The sequence below is a fragment of the Vidua chalybeata genome, chromosome 3 (genome assembly GCF_026979565.1).
Source record: "Vidua chalybeata isolate OUT-0048 chromosome 3, bVidCha1 merged haplotype, whole genome shotgun sequence".
Classification (NCBI taxonomy): Eukaryota; Metazoa; Chordata; class Aves; order Passeriformes; family Viduidae; genus Vidua; species Vidua chalybeata.
In genome coordinates, this window is record NC_071532.1 from 50,594,737 (window position 1) to 50,608,112 (window position 13,376).

Consider the following 13,376-nt stretch of genomic DNA (forward strand, 5'->3'; position numbering starts at 1 on the left):
GCTGTCATCAGCTAATTGCAAGTGACTGCAGTGATTCCATATTGATATTTTGCTGAAGGGTCTTAGGTCATGGTTTAAGCCGTAAGCCAATGTGGGAAAACTAAATGTGAACTAATGTTTTGTAGAGACTGTTCCCCTAGAATAATTACTGCAGTCTTTGGTACTGAGCACTAAACTGCAGAATTTCAGGTTTGATCTGCTGTGTTACTGTGTTGCTAAGAAATGGAATAATACTGTGAGAATGTAAAGGAAGGAAAAAGTTACGGAAATAAAAAGATGTTCAAGCCATTACATGATACAGTATGTCGTTAAAATAGGGGTGGCACAGGCAGATTGGGTTAGGAGCATGCCTGGGCTCATTTTCCTCTTGAAGGCATCCCTGATTGTGTCAGAGGAGGGGAATGAACTATTCAGGCTGCATATGTGTGTAGGTGTGTGCACCTAAAAATACATGCCCATGTTTCACACAGATACATTTGTATTTGATTTCTATTCTGACAGTATTCTGTGAAGCAATTTCTGTTCGTTCTGAACCTGGACATATAAAACAAAACTGCTGCTGCAGTATTTTAGGTACAAGAATATTTTTTGGCCTTAAATACATCTGTTAGTCACTGAGCTTCCTGCACGTTTGCTTTTCATTCAGTAATGTCCAACCAAGATCAATGGGATGTGGAGAGAAGCTAAAGCAGCTGGCATATAGCTCCTTAATCTACAGACCACCTGATCTGAAATTCACATGGGCTACTTTGCAGAGCAAACCAGCTGTGGTGGCATCCAGGAAGGACTCTCAAGTCATGTTTCAAGAAGATATATTCTCCTTCCTCGCATGAAGAAAATACTTTCCTTCTTGTACATTTCCTAATGTACCTCCCTGAGGTGGTGTATATTCAAGAGTTTGCATTCAGCTCCATTATATAATGTAACCCTGGAGCTACTCCCTTTGTTAAACATGCACTGTACTTGTTTTCTTGTGAGAAAAACGCGTGTGCAGATCACATCCATCTTACAGTTTCTGTGTCCCATTTTTCTGGCTACATACTCATTTAATAGGCAGCTGAAAAAAGTAAAAGGCTCTGGCTGAATCTTTTCAAAACAAATTCTCCCTGGTTATCCAGATAGAGTTACAGAATAACAAATCAATGCTGCCTTTGTGTGATGCCTGCATGACTGTTATTAATACAAGAGTTATTAATACAAGAGTTATTAATACAAGATGCCTGCATGACTGTTATTAATACACACTCCATAACTGTGGAATGGAGTCTGTGGAGATAGAAGATAATCCAGCCATAATACCAAGGGACCTTAATGTATATTGCCAATTGCCAAATACTTCAGCCTTTTTCCCCTAATTTTCAGGTGTTTTTTTTTTTTTTTTTTTGTTTGTTTGTTTTTTTTTTTTTTTTTTTTTTTGTTGTTGTTTTTTGGGTTTTTTTTTGTTTTTTTGTTTTTTGTTTTTTTTAGTGCCTGAGCTTTTAAATGAGTCTGGCTCCAACTGAAGTAATACTTTGTGTTTGCAACGTGATTAATGTAGGCTCAGTTTAATTGCCTGAGACTTGTTCTGAGAAACATCCCTGCTAGCTGATTACTTCTATACTGTTTGCAAACATCCCAATCCCCACATGACAACCTGATCCTTTTGTATTTGTGTATTTAGGATGCATCATTCTATTGGCACAAGACACAAGTACTAGCTGAGGAAACTTGGTGTCTCTGAGACGAGTGCTTCCATTTCCATGTATTTTAATAAGACCTGGAGGCAGCACCTCTGAGGTCAGAAATAAGGAGGACTGAGAAACTGAATCAGAATCTAAAATCAATATTTTAATAACAAGGGAATGTTTTCTTTAAAGCTTTGTTTAAGTGATTGCTATAGTTACAAGTCCTGTAACAAGGATATTCCAGTTATACAAATAATTGAATTTAGCCTGCTTTTAAATCTGTTTTTTGCCAAAGAATGTATAAGACTTTGTGGAAGTCTTTCCTTGCCATTGGACAGCCTCTCCTTTTGGTGCAGTCATGGCTAGTTTGGCTGCCAGGTTAATGGCAAAAGGGGATCAGGCTGCAAACCTCAGCATACAGCTGGGTGGAACATAGAAACCGAATGGTTGAAAGCACAATAACACACAAAGTGTAATACACTGCTTCAGGCAGCGCAGCAGCCAGGTTGGTTGAAGTAAGAAGTGCAGAGTAAGGGCTATTTCCATTCAGAAGTTTTAAGGCAATTCTTCCTGTTGATTTTGTATTCAGTTCCTCACTTAAAAATTGGCAATGCTTCTGCCTTGTTGAATTTAACTTCCTCTGCCCCTGGCTGGAAGAGTCCCTGTTCCACTTCTTTACCTCTGCTGTCCTACCCATGCTGGAGTTGAAGAGATACTCACAGCCGGGGGGATCATGGACCTGGCTCCTTGCAGACCCACTGACCTGGCTCTGTGCACTTTAGTGCTTGCTTACAAGATGCATTGTGGAGAGTTGGAAGCCTTGGAGAGGGCCAGCATGGACATGGCTGAGCTGAATTGTTTTGCTTCTGTGTTCTGCCTCTGTCATGTCTGATATGCTTGTGATCTTCGGAGAACTATTTAGGAGGCTGTCATGGAAAAGCAAGGCAAAAAGCAGCAGCACTTAGCCACCCCTGTTGCTACGTGTCAGTGATGTGAGACCTGTTACACAGGGAACCTAAAGCATCATGAGCCTGCTCAAGTTCCCAGCACCACGCAGACGTCTGGAGAGGGTCCTTGCTTCATTAGTCATGCACTGGAAGATTGGTGGGAGCATGCTGTCACTACCATGGTGTGTGTGACTGCTCAGTGCTCATGGAGAGGAGGCGGCCCAGCTCTGCAGCAGGTGGAGCAGGATTGCCCACCCACCTTTCGCTCTGTGGGAAGATCCTAAGAGAAGTAGGTTTCAGCAGCTGCCTGTTTGTGGCTGGAAAAAGTGAGAAATGAATAGCTTGCAGCAGATCTAGGAAGCCTGTCTTGGCTTCCTAGATCTGCTGCAAGCTACTCATTTCTCACTTCCTAGATCTGCTAGGAATCAGGATTTTGGCAATGTAGTTGTCCTCTGTCTCCTGAAGTCTGTGGAAATGGGGTTGTGCCTGCTTATGCCTGATTTGTACTAGTGTTTTGGATAATTGATGGACACCAGATCTTCACAGTACAGGTATTGCTGAGAACAAGCACGGTACAAATTAGTCTAGTCATGTGTTTTGCAGATCTCTCATTAGCAAAGAATTCTTAATAAGAATTAAATATTAATGACGGTTTATCCACTAAATCCCTTTCACAGGAAGAAAAGAATCAGAAATATGACTCATACGGTAAGGTGAGGACATTTGGCTGAAGGCATGAAAGAGGTGATGGGAGAATTAACACTGCAGTTCCTCTCTGGATTGTGTGCAGCAGAGCAGGGCTGGAGGGAGAGACATTCTGACTCAACAAACTGGGGGAGAGGTGGAATTATCACTTTGCTGAAGACTAAGAGAGCTTCACTCAAGCTGTTTGATGACTCAGTTTATTTGCAATATAAAGTTTAGCCTTTGAGAAACCGTTGTCAAATACAAAGACCTCCCTCTGGTCTCTGTCTTGTCATTAAGGTCACTATTGCTGGTGGGAATCACCACCCATAGCAATGGTCACAGCCCAATGCAAGGACACCGTGGGATGGGAGTTTGTGGGCTGCAGTCAGCTTTCGCTGAGAATGGTGTCTGCACGCTGGCACTTGCCTCTGCAGTGCTGTTGTGGCCTTACTGGAGTTCTGTTATTTGTGTAGATTTTGATGTGCTTCATGTCTGGCCTCTGATGAAAATGTGCTGTCAGGAGAGGAGTGCTGGAGGGCCCAACTCCGCTCTGCTCTCTCTGGGTTGAGAGCAAGGCTGCCCTGTTGTCCCATGATCACTCAGCTGCCACCTCGGCACAAACACACACCTACACTTAAAGCAGCTGGATTTTCTAGTTCAGATTACTGCTGAATCCTCTCTTCCCTCTGTGCTCAGCTGCTGAGTAGTGGAAATGTAGTTTTGTGAGGTAAGCCAGAGAGAGTAAGCCAAGTTTTAAACTAGGTGTGTATAATCTTCAGAAAAAATACTGTGTAACTGTGAACTCTCATTTTCTTATTATTATTTTGATAATAAGGCTGCCAAGGCACAATAAATGTTCATGTGGGAACTTACACTGGCTTGACTGTGTCAATTTGAAAATGCACAGGACCCAGAAATGTCAGTATTGCACTTTTGGAAACCTGTAGTGTGGCAGTGAGGACCCCAAAATAAGTCTGACTTTCCTCTGCAGTACTGTTGCTCCCTCTGACTGCTACAGCGGCACACTGCACACTGCAGTGGCACAGAGGAAGATATTTCAGACAGGCTTTTTTGAGTCTTGGAGTCAGGAGTGCCAGGGCACAGACCATGTGAGAGCTTCATCATATTGACTTAACCTTGCCCCTGTCTTTTGGGACCAAGCTGATGCCTCACAAGTCCTTGCAGTTATGTAGTTCATCAGCCATGACTGTTAGCTAAGTTGTTTCAGCAGTTTTCAAAATAAAAGTATGTATCCAACAGACTTCAAAAGGGTTATCACACATATATTTTTCAGATTTTGGTGGTTGGAGAACCTCTGGGAGATGCTCTGTAGGGTCTGTTTCTGTTTAATATACTTAAAATGATCTGGATGCAGCAGTTGAATGTCCTGTTGGCAGGTTTGCCAATAGTACTCAACTGGGAGGTGCTGGTGACTGTGGAGGGAGGAGAGGCCTTGCAGAGGGATCTAGATAGATTGGAGTACTGAGCAATGATTCATGGGATGAAATTCAACAAATCCAAATGCCGGATTCTGCACCTGGGACAGAGTAACATCAGGTACAAGTATAAATTGGGAGAGGAGAGTGGAGAACAGCTGTGCTGAGAGGGATCTGAGGCTGTTGGTGGGCAGCAGCTCAGTGTGGGTCAGCAGTGTGTGCCCAGATAGCCAGGAGGGCAAACTGTATCCTGGGGTGCATCAGACATGGCATCACCAGCCTCATCTTGAGCACTGTGAGCAGTTCTGGGGCCCACAATTTAAGGAGGATGCAAAGGTCCTTAAGTGCATCCAGAAGAGAGCAGCAAGGCTGGTGGAAGGACTGGAAGGCATGTCCTGTGAGGAGTGGAGGAAGATTTTGGGCTTGTCTAGTTTGGAGAAAAAGAGGCTGAATTTTGACCTTGTTGCTCTCTGTAGCTGCCTGAGGAGGGGACATGGAGAGGGAGGTGCTTATCTCTTCTCACTGAAATCCAGTGATAGGACGCATGGGAATAATTCAAAAATGCAACAGAGACTGGGTATTAGAAAGCATTTTTTTTTAGCAAGAGGGTGGTTAAACACTGGAACAAGCTTCCTAGAGGAGTGCTTGATGGCACAAGAATGTCAGTATCTCAGAGGCATTTGGATAGTGCCATTAACAAAGTGCTTCAATTTTTGGTCATCTCTGAAGTGGTCAGGCAGTTAGGCCAGATGATCATTGTAGGTCCCTTCCAACTGAACTGTTCTATTCTACCCTAGTCTAGAGTAGCTTCTCAGAAATAGGCTGGTGGGACAAGACAAAATGTCTTTACAAGACAGACTTAAGCTTCTTAACCTTTAAGGATTAGAAAGGACTTTTGCTTGTTTTGCTTTCTCTTTGAACGTAGCATGTGGGTGTGCTTTAACTAAGTTCTTGTGCTGCTACATTTTTCTTCTTCTTGATCCTTGTAACATTTTGCTTGGCAAGCAGGAACAGTATGTGTTGAAAGTTCATACACCTGTGTAAATGTTATTGTTAACAATTACTGCTCTGCTGAGAACTCACAAAGTTTTGACAAAACCTCAGGAGAAAAATTCTATCAAGCACAGGAACCTGAGCCTATGGGAATTAGTGCTCAAGTAGCTGCTGCTGTGCCACTCATCCTGTGGGAGCTGCAGCCGCAGAGGGATGAGGATTTTGCATTCCAAGGGACCTGGATGAACCCACCTGTTGGCCAACAGTTTTTTCTCTGCTCATCTGGCACAGCTGCCTACAAAATCATCCCCTGAGCAAAGCCAATTCAAAATGATTTGGTTTTCTGGAGCATTTTCATAACAATTTAAAGCTGCCTGAGGCATTTTCACCAGGTTGGGTTAGAAAATGATCACATGAGCTGCCATGCTGGAAAAATAGGTGAGGGTTTCCACTCTGATGGAGTTCATGGTGAGGTACTGGGAAGACTGGTGGATGAATGGGAAGTGGTAGCTTCTTTACTCAGATAGCAGCAGTGTGAACAGGCAGGGAATGCACTGCTGCAGTTAAACATGTACATGGGTTCTCTTGCTATGAAATGGGAATGTCCTATGTCATCTCAAGGGCTGGTTTTGTCCAGCCTGGAGAAGGATCAGAGGAAATCTTAAACTAATGATGGGAGGCTTTAGAGAAGACAGTGATGCATAATGGCAACGAGAGAGGTCAAGGACATGGGCTGCACCAAGGAAGATTAGATAGAAAGAAAAAAAATTCACTGTGAAGAAAAATCAAATATGGGAATAACTATCCAGAGACAGGCAGTCTTTATCCTTGGAAAAACTCAAAAGTGACAGGACCTGAGCAACCTGATGTAGTTTCAAAATTGATCCTGCTTCCCGTAGGAAGGGGAGGTGATCTCTAAAGTTCCCTATCAATATAAGATATTACATGATTATAATTTTTAATGGCATCTTAAATTAGATGAGAGCAATTAGTCTTACTGAGGAGTAAATATTACTTGCACTCAAAATAATTCACAACCACATTCACTACACACATTTTACAAGCAGCAATATGAAGCAGAAAGGTCATTAATTCGTGTGAGACACAGGGTCTCAAGAGCAGAGATCATAATGCAAAATTTGCATGAGTTCCAGGTGTACCACCACCTGGTGTCTGCATTCTGTGTCTCCCCTTGCTATCCACTGGTACCTGTGGGACTCTCCAGGGTGCAGCAAGAAACCCAGGTCCTCTCTGGAGTAGAAGGGCACCAAGCAGAGCAGCAGTGTCCCTGCAGCTGTGGTGTTGCAAGGTTTACACCACTAAAACGTCTTACTACAGCTCTACGGGTCTGTAACAAAACACCTGCATCATTCAATATGTTACATTAATACATAATTAGGATGTCAGTATGGTATCTGTCAATTCACCAGTAACTGTGGCTTAAGCTGTGTTTCATTAAGAAACTTTATTGTTATGTGTGTAACAGAGATATAGAAATAGATAACAGCAAACGTAATAAACTAATGATGTGGAAGTCCTGGGTGGGTTGTCAGCTGCTGTTCTGCAGGCACAAGGTCACTGTGATCTTTTACAGAAGGAGAAGTTCAATCTTCTTTTGTCCTAGCTTTGTCTGGAATAGGGTTAATTTTCTTCCTAGTAGCTGGTACAGTGCTGTGTTTTGGATTCAGTATGAAAATAATGTTGATAATACACTGCTTTAGTTTTTGCTCTGTAGTTCTTATTCTAAGTCAAGGAATTCTCAGTTTTCCATGCTCTGTCAGTGAGCAGGTGCACAAGAAGCCAGGAGGGAGCACGGCCAGGACAGCTGACATGAACTGTCCAAAGGATTATTTCACACCACAGAGTGAAATGTGCATCTTTCTTGGGTTTTATTCCTCTCTCACTCTTTGTTATCTCCTGTTTCATCACTACTATTATTATTATTATTATTATTATTATTATTATTATTATTATTATTGTTGTTGTTGTTGTTGTTATTGTTGTTATAATTATTATTATCATTATTTATTATTATTATTGTTATTATTGTTATTCTATTTTAATCTATCACAGTCGTTAAACTGTTCTTATCTCAGTCCATGGGTCTTACTGTTTCTGATTTTCCTCTCCATCCCACTGTGGGGATGAGGGTAGTGAAGGGGTGGTTACGTGGTGTTTAATTGCCATCTGGGGTTAAACCATGACACCTTTCTGAGGAGCCAGCTGAACGTACCGTGCTGTTGTGAACTATGCTTGTAAACTGTAGTTATTTTCATCTAAAGTGTTATGGGTGTATTTAATGATGCAGAAAATGCCAGGTGAGATAAATGGCTTGACCAAGGCAGGTGAGAGATCTGCTGCTAAGACATCTCTCATGGTGGCAGGTCCATCTCTTTCCGACTCTATGTCAAGCTGCTTTTTCTGTCATTAAGACTTTTCTGAACAGACTTTCTAGCTGTGCAGAATAGCACCAGTTAAAGATGTGGGTTTGTGCAATAGTCTGGCAGCTTAGAGAAGGTCTAGAACCACAGACTTAAAATCAAAACTGCCTTCAGTTGATGTAATTCAAATGTGACCCGGGATTTCAGGAGGTAACACTGCATTACCAACCCACAGATAGAGGCTGCTTCTAGTAAAAATGACACGGACTTCTTCACCATTTCTCTTCTTTCTGTGAAAAAAATGCCTCATTTTTTTTGACATTACATTCAGTCTTCAGTGTAACAGAAGCAGAGTCTTGTGTTTTGGGATGCTGTGGTCTATAAACTTTGATTTAATAAGAGAAAAGAAAAGAAAAGAAAAGAAAAGAAAAGAAAAGAAAAGAAAAGAAAAGAAAAGAAAAGAAAAGAAAAGAAAAGAAAAGAAAAGAAAGAAAGAAAAGAAAAGAAAAGAAAGAAAAGAAAAGAAAAGAAAAGAAAAGAAAAGAAAAGAAAAGAAAAAAGAAAAGAACTCAGTACATGCATATTGCTGAGTCATTTTGCCAATTAGCCTCTACCACAGTGACTGGGACCTGAGATGTGATCCTAGAAGTTTGAGTGATCACCCTGCTGCTGGCACTTGACCTGTTCTCCTGTATGAGATCCCAGGGTGTCTGTCTGGAAGTGTGAGAGCTTTCTTTGTATGCAGAAGATGTAACACACAGTTCCGAAGGCTGCAGCTGGTCATTATCAATGTGCATTGGATATTGTGTCTTCCCTGTCTTTTGTTGGGGGGGTCAGACTGAGATTTAAAATACAACTTTCCAATTTCTCTATTTGGTCCAGGAGTTGTCTGTTAAAATAGTCAATGGAAAGGCTACCATTAACTCTGAGAACAGCATTATACTCCAGAGTCAACATCCAAATATGTGGATTCCTTTATGAGAAAAGGATGGGTGGAGTTCAATTAGCAGTTATGGTGACCAGAATTGAGGTCATGTTTCCCTAGATACCATCAGAACAAAAACCCAACAGGATCACTGCAATGATCTGAGTTAAAATTAGCTCTTCTTGGTGATTGTGGTGGTGTATTTTTAACCTGAATTGTTTGAGTGACCCAATTCAAATGCAGCCATGCAGTAGCACACTGGTGAGGACAGTGGGTGTAGCATCTGAGTGGGAGTGATGCCTTGAATAGGGGCACAGGGGACAAGATGTAACTCACATTTCTGCCAGAGATAGCATTTTATTTTTATTTCTTTGGAAACTGGTGAGAAACACATGGGAAGAGATAGCATGATGACTAGCAGCACTTTACACTTGGGACTTAAGGGTCTTTTCTGTGTAGGATTGGCTGTGATACTGGAGGTTTGTTCAGCTTGCAACTTTGTTTCTCAGAACCTGAACTAGCTGGCAGTGTGCAGGCTACAGCTTTCTGGTGTCAGCCATAGGGGACTTGGACCACCTAACCTGAGGAAACAGAAATTCCAGAAACCAAACGAATGCCAGCAGATGCTGATTTTAAAAAACCTATTGCTTCTTAGTAAGGAAGAATCACCACCTCTCCTCACCCCCAAATCTGTGCCTGATGGTAAGGAAATAACTGTGTGAAATAAAAGCAAGACTGAAGGAGTCAACCACAGAACACACCAGGACTGATGACACTGCCAGATCAGAATAATGATGACAACAATGAACACTGTGGAGGCAGGTCTCACTGCCACTTGCTGCCTCCAAATGAGTGTTGAAAGCCATAGAAGTGTGGGTTTCTTTGCCTTGAGTGTAGAGGCACCTGAGGTAGTGCAGCAGAGCTGTTGTGCAGACTGCCATCCCAAAGGCTTTTCACAAGGTTACTGTGCATAGTCCATTTTATATTGGGTACCAGTGGAAAAAAAGAGCAAGGGAGGCCAGGCATTAATGTTGAAGAAGAATGAGAGAATCTAGGTTAGCACACAGAAATCTGTGATGGTGATTTAATCTTCCAGTCTGATGCAGTGGATAATAAAGAGGTCATTTAAGTGGTTAAATTTTACAGATTTTCCACTTCTACTGAGGGTACTCCAGCTTTCCACAGCTATACAGGCCATGAGATTACACATAAACCATCTCCATCTAAATACTCTATGCAGACTGGGATCAGCCAGAATTTTCCCTACAATTGTCATCTCTTGTAAACATGTGAAGCCAAATCCTGAAACTAAAATCTATGGAGGTCACTCTCCTGTGCTTGCAGTACTATATGTGTGCATACATACTAAAAATGAGGAGGAAACTGCTGGGATAAAATTCAGTTGGTACATGAGAAGAGAAAAGAGAAGAGAAGAGAAGAGAAGAGAAGAGAAGAGAAGAGAAGAGAAGAGAAGAGAAGAGAAGAGAAGAGAAGAGAAGAGAAGAGAAGAGAAGAGAAGAGAAGAGAAGAGAAGAGAAGAGAAGAGAAGAGAAGAGAAGAGCAACAAGTATGTGAGAGAAACTCATAGTAATAGGAGCTGCAAGTATGTGAGTGCAGTGTTAGAATTTCAAGGGCAAAAATGAGGAAGGTGGAATAGAGTGGGAGTAATTTCCCCAGAAGGCTGTGTATTTATTAATGAGAAATGATGCTGTAAGAATAAATAATAACTATGTAGGAAGTTTTTATCTGCAGGATCCTTGTCTCCCTGCTTGCTGAAGTTGGAAGGTATGAGACATGAATTACATAATTAAAAATGTGACCATAATGATTATGTAAAATGGAACCAACCTAAAGTTGCAAGGCCATTATTATTGCATTAAATATTTGAATGTATAAGAAAACATCAACAACTGAAGGTTACTTGAAGAAAAAGAAGAACATATTTAAAGAAAAAGAAGTCAGTTTCATGCAGGTGGTTACTAAAATGGCAACAGAATCAAACAAGATCAAGAATTAAAATCCCCAAAACATTAACAAGTATATAAATTGCATTAATTTTAAAAGTCACCCTGATAACAAACAAAACTTGTAACAGAAACTATATTTCTACCAACTTAAGTCAATGGAAACTAAAAGAAGTGTAACAGCTGAGTATAACTTTTTATCTTAGGATACAGATTTGTTATAGATTAATGTTTTCACAGGCACATAACTGGCTTGGTTTTCAGAGATGGCCATTCACTTAGGGCTTTGAATCTAAATATTTAATGGAATTCATGTTGTCTAATTTAGATACCTAACAATAGACATATTAAATTTAAATTAGTTGTCTTAGGCTGGCTCAAGCATGTGAAGAGAAAGATCATCTACAGAGAGAAAGTAATTCCTTCTGACTTAGATGCCAGTCTTATAATGGGATAACATGTCCTCAAAAGATGCTTTTCCTTCTCCACTGCTTATAAAAGGAGCTTAAGATAACCAAGACTCAAATTATCTACTTTCACATGATTAAAGACATGAGATAAATCCTGTAGGTCTTGTTATCTAACGTAAGGCATTCACAATTGAAAACTGTAGTCATGATAGCTACAGGCCATATCCAAACACACTTTTGCAGTTTATGTTCTGTATAGTCCAAGGGTTAGTTCTGTAACCAAGCAGTTCACAGACATATTTAACCAGGGTATGGACCATCTTGGCAGTAAGCAAAGATTCAAACCCCAGTTTTGGAGGGTGGCATGCTGGAAAGACTCTGTGGCCACTGTTTCCCACAGTGTGTCAAAGATGACATCTTTCCTCTTGGTTCACCTGTATTTCAACATTGGCTTGAATGACTCGCTTTGTCTTTGGGGTCTTCTTGGGATTTGTCTATAAATATGGGTTTCTTTGATTATAAGATTTTCCTTTCCAACCTCTAAACATCTTGTTTAATTTCCCTTTTCAAATTCTTAAGCTATCGAGCTAAGACTCTGAAAGGACTGGATGGAATTCAGAGGAAGGAAATGAGAAACAAGGAATGTCCCCCAGGATTATTTTAACCTTCTTTCAAAAAGCTTGCTTACTCTCCTTGCTGGAGACTGTAGAGCTGTCTGGGTAGGTATCCTCTCTTGCCTCCTTCCTTCTTCATCTCTGTTTTTTGGCACCAGAACAAACCAGTTTCTGACAAGGTGGCTACATTATTAAGCAATAGTTGTTGGCAGGCAGATGGGAAGAGCTGGTTAGACAAGAAAGGGGATGGGAATGTGGCCAGCCCCTGGAGGTGTCTGTGAGAGGGATTCCTGCTTTCCTGGTTCCTCTTTGCTTCTGGCTTATTGACTTGTGCTCTGCTTCCAGAATGGGGTGACAGGTGAGTCCTCATCCTTCTCCTGGGAGCATTAGCACATGCAGCAGTGCCAGGAGGAAGCTGTGGTTCATCTGGCTGTAACTGGGAGGGACAGCACCATCCAGAAGCATGATCTCAGGATTATTCTCTTGTATTCTTCTGGAATACATCTTGGTACCTTCCACTCTGTTTTCTGCTCCTTGCTTAGAAACTGGGATCTGCAACCAACTTCTGAACTTCTAACCTCGTTTGTGAAATGGAAATAGGCATGATCCCCATTGTCAGCCTTGTGATTCCAAACAGTATGATAATGTAGCAGTTTTCTGCTGGATGTAGAAAGAGAGTTGTGACCCCTGCCTTGGGAATTGCCATCAATTTGGAAATTGCTGTTTTCAGTTTTTTTATGTGAATCTAGAAAAGATCTTTCCCCTTTCCCGTAGTTCTGTTGAAAACAAAACCTATTCTAGAACACCGAGCAGAAAAGACCAATGGAAGGTAAGGCTGAAAGCTTGTGGGTGTTTAGGTTACAGTGCTGAGTGGTCATCTCCTTGCCCAAACATTCACCTCTGGTTGTTGCACTACTCCTTGGATATGGCTGACCACATTTATGGTTTCACTATTTCACTTTGTAATTACAGATTCCTTTTACCTCATTTATTAAAATCACTGTGTGTCTAAGTAGGCCATCTTTTATGCAACGTCACAATAAATAGGTAGGACTAATTATGAGTCTTTAAATATATGCATGAGAATTTCATTGGTTTTTGAAACATGGAAGTGCAACACTAAAATTATTTTCCTGAATGAGATGACTCATTATGCCTGGGGAAAAAAGGATCCTGTGATTTCACTGTATTTCCATGTCATTAAGAAAATATTATACTTCAAGCAGATGAAGGACTGCAAAATTTGCAGACCCATTATTACTGGAGAGTGTTAGCAAAAAGAAGTGCATTGCATTTGCATACAAATACATGAGGGTGTTTTAGGAATCAATTTTTGTTTCTTAAAAAAAAAAGGT